Raw genomic sequence first — 12,764 nt, forward strand, 5'->3', positions numbered from 1 at the left:
TGGCTCTCGTGTGAAGTAGTGACCTACGACATACGCCTAATTTCCTGAAACGGGTCACAAATTAGCAAACATTTATAAAAAACTTTTTTTTTTTCATTATGGTGTATTGTTTGTAGATTGATGAGAGAAAAAAACTATTTTATAGATTTTAGAATAAGGCTTAACAAAATGTGGAAACAGTAAAGGGGTCTGAATACTTCCGAAGGCTTTGTATGTATTGGAAAGGTCTAAGAAAATACAGTAATGAAATATCTATATCTTCATCAAGCTTGAAAATGTTATATACAGTACATTATTTTGTTTGTTACACATCAGAATAGTTATTGCGGTGAAATATGAAAATATATTTATTTTGGAGGACATAGAAGAAGACATCTAGAAGAACCTTTAACCTTTACTCTGGCCATTGAATGCCAGAATGCCATAAACCTAACAACATGCTGAGAACACCTATAAGCCTTTTGTTTGTATGCTAATAAATTGCAATTACTAGACCCTCTGTAACCTCAGGAGAAGCGTTACAGCCCATTCACGGACCTTGATGTCTTGCTCCCAGACAAACTAAACAAATTCTTTGCTCGCTTAGAGGACAATACAGTGCCACCGACACGGCCCGCTACCAAAACCTGCGGACTCTCCTTCATCACAGCCAACGTGAGTAAAACATTTAAACGTGTTAACCCTCGCAAGCCTGCCGGCCCAGATGGCATCCCTAGCCGCGTCCTCAGAGCATGCGCAGACCAGTTGGCTGGTGTGTTTACGGACATATTCAATCAATCCCTATCCCAGTCTGCTGTTCCCACATGCTTCAAGAGGGCCACCATTGTTCCTGTTCCCACGAAGGCTAAGGTAACTGAGCTAAACGACTATCGCCCCGTAGCACTCACTTCCATCATCATGAAGTGCTTTGAGAGACTAGTCAAGGATCATATCATCTCCACCCTACCTGACACCCTAGACCCACTCCAATTTGCTTACCACCCCAATAAGTCCACAGATGACGCAATCGCAATCACACTGCACACTGCCATAACCCATCTGGATAAGAGGAATACCTATGTAAGAATGCTGTTCATCGACTACAACTCAGCATTTAACACCATAGTACCCTCCAAACTCGTCATTAATCTCGAGACCCTGGGTCTCGACCCCGCTCTGTGCAACTGGGTCCTTGACTTTCTGACAGGTAGGCCCCAGGTGGTGAGGCTAGGAAACAACATTTCCACCCCGCTGATCCTCAAGACTGGGGCCCCACAGGGGTGTGTTCTCAGCCCTCTCCTGTACTTCCTGTTCACCCATAACTGCGTGGCCATGTACGCCTCCAACTCATTCATCAAGTTTGCAGATGACACTACAGTGGTAGGCTTGATTACCAACAACAATGAGACGGCCTACAGGGAGGAGGTGAGGGCCCTCAGAGTGTGGTGTCAGGAAAATAACCTCACACTCAACGTCAACAAAATAAAGGGATTGACCATGGTCTTCAGGAAACAGCAGAGGGAGCACCCCCCTATCCACATCGACGGGACAGTAGTGGAGAAGGTGGAAAGTGTTAAGTTCCTCGGCGTACACATCACTGACAAACTGAAATGGTCCACCCTCACAGACAGCGTGGTGAAGAAGGCACAACAGCCCCTCTTCAACCTCAGGAGTCTGAAGAAATTTGGCTTGTCACCAAAAACACTCACAAACTTTTACAGATGCACAATCAAGAGCATCCTGTTGGGTTGTATCACCGCCAGGAACGGCAACTGCTCCGGCCACAATCGCAAGGCTCTCCAGAGGGTAGTGAGGTCTGCACAACGCATCACCGGGGGCAAACTACCTGCCCTCCAGGACACCTACTTCACCCGATGTCACAGGAAGGCCAAAAAGATCATCAAGGACAACAACCACCCGAGCCACTGCCTGTTCACCCCGCTATCATCCAGAAGGCGAGGTCAGTACAGGTGCATCAAAGCTGGGACCGAGAGACTGATAAACAGCTTCTATCTCAAGGTCATCAGAATGTTAAACAGCCATCACACATTGAGTGGCTGCTCCCAACATAATGACTCAAATCTCTAGCCACTTTAATAATAAAAAATCGGATGTAATAAATGTATCACTTGTCACTTTAAACAATGCCAATATATATAATGTTTACATACCCTACATTACTCATCTCATATGTTTATATTGTACTCTATACCATCTACTGCATCTTGCCTATGTTGGTCGGCCATCGCTCCTCCATATATTTATATGTACATATTCTTACTCGCTAGATATTACTGCATGGTCGGAACTAGAAGCACAAGTATTTCGCTACACTCGCATTAACATCTGCTCACCATGTGTATGTGACCAATAAAATTTGATAGGATTTGACAAAATATTTGTATGAAGACATTAGCGTATCTCCTCAGCCAGTGTGATATGGCTGCTTAGAGGATCCAGACTGCATAGATTAGAACCTACAGTAGGTTAACAATGCCAGCCTGTCTGATGTCGCTGTGGTGCCAGTAACTAGGGGTTGGATTAAAATCCGTATAGCTGAAGTATCGCAGAAAATCCACTCTAAAATGTAAAGGTAATTTCCGATTGAGCTGACGCATGCAGCATTTACCATGAATGCAGTCTCCACTACTGCGGGAACATTGCTTTTAATTATCAATCGAGCTATAAAGTGGATGTTCAGCACTATGGATTGAATAGAGCCCTATGTCTACTCTCCACTCCCGGGTGCATGGGCAGTAAACACAGGCCTTTGCCGTTTCACTGTGCTGCAGATTTGATTTCCCCTTTGACATGGAGCCCGGGTGGGTGCTACAGAGGTGTAAAGCGCTCTGTCACTCCTGGCCTCACGCCCCATCAATCCTGCCAAAGCTCATTGCCATAGTTCATCTGGAACCCAAACTGTGAAACGGTTGGTAATGGTGTCTGCCTGCCTTATCAAACTTTGATTATCTTTAATAGTCACCCAACGCTGAGCATGAAATGACGTGCAGCCCAGACCAGGTTTGGAGAGTCTTATTTCACTAGTTATAAATAACAATAAGACAGACACAACTGGAAGTGCTTGCTTTCACAGGAAAGAAGACAGAAACAGTGCAGTGATCTTCCCACCTGGGTCATATTCACTAGCAACCAAATAGAAAAATGTTTACTGAAACAAGGAGGAACTATGAACTTGTCCACTAAGAAACTCTAGTTTTCATTGGAAAATGTTTTGGTAGTGTGCAGTAATTAACATTACCCTGATTGTATGTAATGTACTGTAATAACATTACCTCTTTAGCATTGACTGATACAGAGCTTGTGTTCTGTAACTTCTAACTTCTCCAGGTTCAGTCATAGTGAGGAAGCCACCGCTGGCAGTCTGGCAGATTATGGATTAAAACATTTGCATACCTGGGGCCAGCCCAGCAGGGGGAGCATACTAATAAGCAGCCATAGAGAATGATAGAGGCCTCTAGTGTCCTAAAGCCTGTGTTAGCATAGGCAGCGCCATTGAGAGCTTCCACCATTTTTATGTAGTCAACTGGATGGGACTTCCAACTTATCCCTCCTGGTAACCCTGTTCTAGTCATGTCCAACCAGTTTATCAGGAGGGATCAGCCAATCCTGAAGAAGAAAATGGACTCCTTCAAAATGGAGATAGCCTCAATGCCACTGCCCATGTTGTCACGGACGCTATAATGGCACAGATACAAAGATTAGTCTTCTATCTATCTCTATGTAAGCAGCATATAAGAAAAATGGGTGGAACTTCAGGTCTGAAGAAAATGAAACACCGGATTATATTATTTATTCCCAGGGAGTTAGCTTTCACAAAGTGTCAAATTGAAACCAACGCTCAAACCAAAGAACTGTAAATGTGTGCTGTACCAGAATAGACATTTCATATGTATTTGCCATATGGTTTCACCCATTTATTTTCAACATGTGAACTGAATCTGATGATGCCTGTTCAACACCTTTCATGGCTTGGGGATATAGGTTGCAATAAAGTCAAACACACACCGCAATATTTAAACACTTTTTCCCCATGTCACATGAAATTCACAGACTGTTATTTTTTTGCATAATACAAATATCAGGTAGACTCCCTTTACAGGTAGATGCTTCTTGTTTAAAGAATAATATATCCATGCACTGTATGGACAATATTGCAAACATCTTTCAATGGGAGTGTTGATGGTATCTGGTCTGTAGTTTTGATCTGGACATGATGAGATATGGATGTTAGTTATTTGGACATAGTAGTGTACTTGTCAGTCAGCTGCCACCATAGTAGCATGATATAAATATACACAAGACCAACCCACCATGAAATTGTATCCAAAGTTTCTCACAGCTATTTGCCTTTGAATTATATAATAATTCAAATGTGCATGTTTGGCATCCAAACAGCAAGCCCAATGAGGTAGAAAGTCTGCCTCTCTGCAACTCCCAAGTGTCTCTCCATGATGACTGGCAGCTGATGCTTGCTATGCAGTGTTGTCAGTCCCCTCCATGGTCTCTTTCCATCCTGTTCTTTTTGAGGACACATTTTTCATAAAATATTAAATTGGATAAATTATGAACTTCCCCAAAAGCAAGATGGAATAACATAAGTTTGAGATGCTTACATACAAACAGGTGTATATGCCGTTGACAGCTACCCAATAGGGGTGGCAGGTAGCCTAGTGGTTAGAGCATTGGACTAGTAACTGAAAGATTGCAAGATTGAATCCCCGAGCTGACATGGTAAAAATAAAATCTGTCGTACTGCCCCTCAACAAGACAGTTAACCCACCATTGAAAGGCCATCATTGAAAATAAGAGTTTGTTCTTATCTGACTTGCCTAGTTAAATAAAGGTACAAAAAAAAAATAGGCCATGAAGTCCACATCCCATTTTTCACTCCAAAGTGTAATGGGATCTTATTTTTCTTATTTTGCTCAATGTGACAAACTTTGGATTGGCCAAGTCACTCAGCATGGGAAAGCAGCATCGACTGTTTTCTGACTATCACCCTAAGCGTAAACATTCAAGTTCAAAACAAAACACCAGCTGATGTCATCAATATTAACTGCATCAAAGATGTTTTTACAAGTTCAGCCAATATAGTATGGCACCGCTGGAGCTAATTAGGGCTAAGTGCCTTGCTCAAGGGACACATCAAAAGATTTTTCACCTTGTCAGGTAATCAAACCAGCAAAGTTTTGGTTACTGGCCCAACGCTCAAACCACTAGGCTAACTGCTGCTCTAATCGCAACACATACTGTACAGTAGGGTACTAATCATAATCAAATGAACAAATAACAATGAGCAAACACTTTGGGAAAACATTTGGAAACTGCAATGAAAGTGGAAAGTTAAATAGCTCATGGATCTCAGAGTAAGTTTTGTTCAGTTAAGGTTCATTTAACTTCTGTGGCCCTTGAGTGCTTTAGGAGACTGGGAAAATTCTGTTCACAGGTGAGAAAGCATCATGCCTGGCTCTCATGGTATATGAGCAGAAGACTATACCATCTGGATTTAGGTCAGGTGGGTCTATAAATAGAAAAGCACTAACCTCTCTGCCGTGACATCATATATGCTATGATACGTATCTAAGGTGCTCAAGTGTCTTCACCTACTGTGCACTATGTCTTCTGGGGGAAACGATCTATTATCATGTGTTTATCATAACGTACGATCTCTGCCTATGGCATGTTGGCTAGAGTGGCTGGTGCGTCCTACCATTAAACTGATGTTGTTTTCTTGAACATAATCACCAGAGGTTCAATTAGTATGTAAAAAATGAAAGGCTTAATAACTGGAGAGCCCCACAGGTTTCCTCTTTGAACTTCCAAATGTTTGCTTTCAAAAATACACATTTAGAGGGAAATTAAGGGCATACCGAAAGTATCTTGTGGACTTTGATCTTATACCTAAATGGGTTCTCAGGCAGTTACAAAGTTTCATCATATTTTATTTATTTTTATTTAACTAGGCAAGTCAGTTAAGAACAAATTCTTATTTACAATGATAGCCTACCCCAGCCAAACCCTAACCCGGACGATGCTGGGCCAAATGTGCGCCGCCCTATGGGACTGCCATTTTAGAATAAGGATGTAATTTAACAACATGTGGAAAAAGTCAAAGGGTCTGAATACTTTCCAAATGCACCATAGGGGAGAGTGGTGTAAGTTGATTCAGCATCACTCCGTCAAGGGAAATATAGTATTATTTCAAACAAAGATGTCTACATATTGTGGCAGACGGCAGGGAAAGGTGAGGGAGTGGTGATTGAAGGAAGATATCTTGCAGCCCGCTGTCTTCACCCCCGAGACTTATATGGACTTCCTGCCCCATCGCGGCAAGCCGGTAGTTCGTTAAGCCATTGAGTGCTTGGGGATAAAAGAGGAAGCAGGCTCCACAAAGAGGGAGAGGACCGAGAGGGAAACAAGTGTTATGGAGAGTGTGAGAAGCGAGAGAATTATCTGTACATTTACCCGTTGTGAGCTGGTTGCAGGATTCCCACCGTGTGCAAATTTCCCTAATAAATTTCCCATTTGCGTTCTAGTTGTGCTCCTTGTGCGTGTTTGGTTATTGAGCTTGGTGATGTGGAAACCCCACACACTTGTGTCTGCTACAATATATTTCACAATGTTGTGTATCCCTGGAAATAATCAGAATTCATGTAAACAGCAAAATTGTGAAAACATGGCTTTCCCCAGGGTAAATTGAGCCCCGGGACTGAGTAAGTAAATCAGCCTACACATTTCTGTACTGAATGAAATGTTACCACTACATTTTTAAAAGCAAACACATTTCAACACAATCACATTCACTTTTTTTCTCTTTTAATCATTTTAAGCATCTTTTAACACAAGTTTGACACCTAACAAAACATTGTACTTTTTAAAACTATTTTAACATAGGCCAGGCCCTGTTGCTTCACAGATTTTAAGTAGCAGACACATCTCAACATCAACTGTTCAGAAAAGACTGCGTGAATCAGGTCTTCATGGTCAAAAAGCTGCAAAGAAAGCACTACTAAAGGACAACAATAATAAGAAGAGAGTTGCTTGGGCCAAGAAACACGAGAAATTAACATTAGACCGATGGAAATCTGTCCTTGGGTCTGATGAGTCCAAATTAGATATTTTTAGTTCCAACCTCCGTGTCTTTATGAGACGCAGAGTAGGTGAACGGATGATCTCCACATGTGTGGTTACCACCATGAAGCATGGAGGAGGAGGTGTGATGGTGGGGGGGTGCTTTGCTGGTGACACTGTCAGTGATTTATTTAGAATTCAAGGTATGGTGCGGTTGGCCCACACTTAACCTGCATGGCTACCACAGCACACTGCAGCGATACGCCATCCAATCCAGTAGTGGGACTATCATTTGTTATTCAACAGGACAATGACCCTGTCACGGTTGTCGTCGGGGAATGAGGACCAAAATGCAGCAGGTACGTGTATGCTCATATTTAGATTTATTAACTTACAAAAAACAACTGAATACAAAATAACAAAGCTACTAGAACTAACCAACGAACAACAAAACAGTCTGGCAAAGCCTAGGGCTGAACACAGAACAATCACCCACAAAACACAAACACAAACACACCCTCATTTATGAGACTCTCAATCAAAGGCAGATAGAAAACACCTGCCTTCAACTGAGAGTCCCAACACCAATTCACCAGACATAGAAACAGACATACTAGACTCCACATAGAACTACCTAGACATAAACCAAAACCCGGACATACTAAATCAAACACCCTTTACACAAACACACCACCCCGAACCACATAAAACAAATACCCTCTGTCACGCCCTGACCAAACTACAAAACAATTAACCTTATATACTGGCCAGGACGTGACAGTACCCCCCCCTTAAAGGTGCTACCCCAGAAGCACCTTAACACAAAAAAAATTACCCCCAAACAATACCCAAAAGAAAATTCCCCCTTACTAAAGGGAGGGAAGGGAGGGTGGCTGCCGTCAACGACGGCACTGTGCTACACCCCCCCTCCCCAACCCACCTATATTGGAGGCGGCTCCGGCTCAGGCCGTTCCAGGCTGTCTGGGCAGTCTGGCAGCTCGGGACGGTCAGGGCAGTCTGGCAACTCGGGACGGTCAGGGCAGTCTGGCAACTCGGGACGGTCAGGGCAGTCTGGCAACTCGGGCAGGTCAGGGCAGTCTGGCAACTCGGGCAGGTCAGGGCAGTCTGGCAACTCGGGCAGGTCAGGGCAGTCTGTCAGCTCAGGGCAGTCTGGGCAGTCTGGCCACTCCGGCAGTTCAGGGCAGTCTGGCCACTCCGGCAGTTCAGGGCAGTCTGGCCACTCCGGCAGTTCAGGGCAGTCTGGCCACTCCGGCAGTTCAGGGCAGTCTGGCCACTCCGGCAGTTCAGGGCAGTCTGGCCACTCCGGCAGTTCAGGGCAGTCTGGCCACTCCGGCAGTTCAGGGCAGTCTGGCCACTCCGGCAGTTCAGGGCAGTCTGGCCACTCCGGCAGTTCAGGGCAGTCTGGCCACTCCGGCAGTTCAGGGCAGTCTGGCCACTCCGGCAGTTCAGGGCAGTCTGGCCACTCCGGCAGTTCAGGGCAGTCTGGCCACTCCGGCAGTTCAGCGCAGTCTGGCCACTCCGGCAGTTCAGCGCAGTCTGGCCACTCCGGCAGTTCAGCGCAGTCTGGCCACTCCGGCAGTTCAGCGCAGTCTGGCCACTCCGGCAGTTCAGCGCAGTCTGGCCACTCCGGCAGTTCAGCGCAGTCTGGCCACTCCGGCAGTTCAGCGCAGTCTGGCCACTCCGGCAGTTCAGCGCAGTCTGGCCACTCCGGCAGTTCAGCGCAGTCTGGCCACTCCGGCGACTGTTGACTGACGGGCAGCTCCGACGACTGTTGACTGACGGGCAGCTCCGACGACTGTTGACTGACGGGCAGCTCCGACGACTGTTGACTGACGGGCAGCTCCGACGACTGTTGACTGACGGGCAGCTCCGACGACTGTTGACTGACGGGCAGCTCCGACGACTGTTGACTGACGGGCAGCTCCGACCGGGCAGCTCCGACGACTGTTGACTGACGGGCAGCTCCGACGACTGTTGACTGGCGGGCAGCTCCGACGACTGTTGACTGGCGGGCAGCTCCGACGACTGTTGACTGGCGGGCAGCTCCGACGACTGTTGACTCGCGAGGCTGGGTTTACGCACTTGCCGTTTAGTGCGGGGAGCGGGAACAGGACGAGTCGGACTGGGTGGACGCACTTCCGGGTCCGCACGAGAGACAGGAGCTGGAAACCCAGGGCTATGGAGGCGCACAGCCGGTCTAGATCTTACCTCCTGCACAACCCGCCTTGGCTCGATGGAACTAGTAGCCCTGCACGAGCGGAGTGCTCGTACAGGGCAGACTGGGCTGTGCAGGGGCTTGATGGTAGCCGTGCGTAGAGCGGGAGTTGGGTAGCCTGGTCCTCGGAGGCGTACCGGCGACCAGATGCGCTGCGCAGGCATCCTCCTACCAGGCTGGATGCCCGCTCTAGCACGGCACCTGCGAGGGGCTGGAATAACTCGCACCGGACTGTGCGTGCGTATGGGTGAGATATTGCGCTTCTCAGCGAAACATGGCGCTCCCCACCTCATACGCTCCTCCATATAACCACGGGTAGCTGGCTTCCGGTTCTTCCTTCGCCTAGCCAAACTACCCGTGTGCCCCCCCCCAAAATTTTCTTGGGGGTGCCTCTCGTGCTTCAACGCCAGTCTTGTCCCTCGGAAACGTTCCCGGTCCATACCAGCCTTACTCCTATCCTCTCTCTCGCGTACCACCTGTTTCCAAGGAAGGCGATCTTTCCCTGCTTGGATCTCCTCCCAAGTGTAGGAGCCTTCTCCCTCCAAGATCTCCTCCCAAGTCCATCTCTCTCGTTTGTCCTCTTCGAAAATCCTCCGCTCCTTCCTCTGCTGCTTGGTCCTTTGGTGGTGGGTGATTCTGTCACGGTTGTCGTCGGGGAATGAGGACCAAAATGCAGCAGGTACGTGTATGCTCATATTTAGATTTATTAACTTACAAAAAACAACTGAATACAAAATAACAAAGCTACTAGAACTAACCAACGAACAACAAAACAGTCTGGCAAAGCCTAGGGCTGAACACAGAACAATCACCCACAAAACACAAACACAAACACACCCTCATTTATGAGACTCTCAATCAAAGGCAGATAGAAAACACCTGCCTTCAACTGAGAGTCCCAACACCAATTCACCAGACATAGAAACAGACATACTAGACTCCACATAGAACTACCTAGACATAAACCAAAACCCGGACATACTAAATCAAACACCCTTTACACAAACACACCACCCCGAACCACATAAAACAAATACCCTCTGTCACGCCCTGACCAAACTACAAAACAATTAACCTTATATACTGGCCAGGACGTGACAGACCCAAAATGCCTCCAGGCTGTGTAAGGGCTATTTGACCAAGAAGGAGTGTGATGGAGTGCTGCATCAGATGACCTTCCCTCCACAATCACCCGAACTCAACCCAACAGAGATGGTATGGTATGAGTTGGACCGCAGAGTGAAGGAAAAGCAGCCAACAAGTGCTCAGCATATGTGGGAACTACTTCAAGACTGTTGGAAAAGCATTCCTCATGAAGCTGGTTGAGAGAATGCCAAGAGTGTGCAAAGCTGTCATCAACGGTTGCTACTCGTTACTACGTGATTCCATATGTGTTATTTCATAGTTTTGATGTCTTCACTATTATTCTACAATGTAGATAAAAAAGTTAAAAACCCTTGAATGAGTAGGTGTGTTCAAACTTTTGACTGGTACTATATATATATATATATATATATATATATATATATATATATATATATATATATATATATATATATACACTGCTCCAAAAAAATAAAGGGAACACTTAAACAACACAATGTAACTCCAAGTCAATCACACTTCTGTGAAATCAAACTGTCCACTTAAGAAGCAACACTGATTGACAATAAATTTCACATGCTGTTGTGCAAATGGAATAGACAACAGGTGGAAATTATAGGCAATTAGCAAGACACCCCCAATAAAGGAGTGGTTCTGCAGGTGGGCACCACAGACAACTTCTCAGTTCCTATGCTTCCTGGCTGATGTTTTGGTCACTTTTGAATGCTGGCGGTGCTTTCACTCTAGTGGTAGCATGAGACGGAGTCTACAACCCACACAAGTGGCTCAGGTAGTGCAGCTCATCCAGGATGGCACATCAATGCGAGCTGTGGCAAGACGGTTTGCTGTGTCTGTCAGCATTGTGTCCAGAGCATGGAGGCACTACCAGGAGACAGGCCAGTACATCAGGAGACGTGGAGGAGGCCGTAGGAGGGTAACAACCCAGCAGCAGGACCGCTACCTCCGCCGTTGTGCAAGGAGGAGCAGGAGGAGCACTGCCAGAGACCTGCAAAATGACCTCCAGCAGGCCACAAATGTGCATGTGTCTGCTCAAACGGTCAGAAACAGACTCCATGAGGGTGGTATGAGGGCCCGACGTCCACAGGTGGGGGTTGTGCTTACAGCCCAACCGTGCAGGACGTTTGGCATTTGCCAGAGAACACCAAGATTGGCAAATTCTCCACTGGCGTCCTGTGCTCTTCACAGATGAAAGCAGGTTCACACTGAGCACGTGACAGACATCCTCCAGCATGACCGGTTTGGCGGTGGGTCAGTCATGGTGTGGGGTGGCATTTCTTTGGGGGGCCGCACAGCCCTCCATGTGCTCACCAGAGGTAGCCTGACTGCCATTAGGTACCGAGATGAGATCCTCAGACCCCTTGTGAGACCATATGCTGGTGCGGTTGGCCCTGGGTTCCTCCTAATGCAAGACAATGCTAGACCTCATGTGGCTGGAGTGTGTCAGCAGTTCCTGCAAGAGGAAGGCATTGATGCTATGGACTGGCCCGCCCGTTCCCCAGACCTGAATCCAATTGAGCACATCTGGGACATCATGTCTCGCTCCATCCACCAATGCCACGTTGCACCACAAACTGTCCAGGAGTTGGCGGATGCTTTAGTCCAGGTCTGGGAGGAGATCCCTCAGGAGACCATGCGCCACCTCATCAGGAGCATGCCCAGGCGTTGTAGGGAGGTCATACAGGCACGTGGAGGCCACACACACTACTGAGCCTCATTTTGACTTGTTTTAAGGACATTACATCAAAGTTGGATCAGCCTGTAGTGTGGTTTTCCACTTTAATTTTGAGTGTGACTCCAAATCCAGACCTCCATGGGTTGATAAATTGGATTTCCATTGATTATTTTTGTGTGATTTTGTTGTCAGCACATTCAACTATGTAAAGAAAAAAGTACTTAATAAGATTATTTCTTTCATTCAGATCTAGGATATGTTAATTTAGTGTTCCCTTTATTTTTTTGAGCAGTATATATACACACACACAGTTGAAGTTGGAAGTTTACAAACACTTTGGTTGGAGTCATTAATACTTGTTTTTCCACCACTCCACAAATTTCAAGTTTTGGCAAATCAGTTACGACATCTAATTTATGCATGAAACAAGTATTTTTCCAACAATTGTTTACAGACAGATTATTTCACTTATAATTCACTGTATCACAATTCCAGTGGGTCAGAAGTTTACATACACTAAGTTGACTGTGCCTTTAACCAGCGTGGGAAATTCCAGATAATGATGTCATGGCTTTAGAAGCTTCTGATAGGCTAATTGTCATCATTTCAGTCAATTGGAGGTGTACCTGTGGATGTATTTCAAGGCCTGCCTTCAAACTC

Source organism: Salmo trutta, chromosome 15 (genome assembly GCF_901001165.1).
Source record: "Salmo trutta chromosome 15, fSalTru1.1, whole genome shotgun sequence".
In the NCBI taxonomy this organism is placed as follows: Eukaryota; Metazoa; Chordata; class Actinopteri; order Salmoniformes; family Salmonidae; genus Salmo; species Salmo trutta.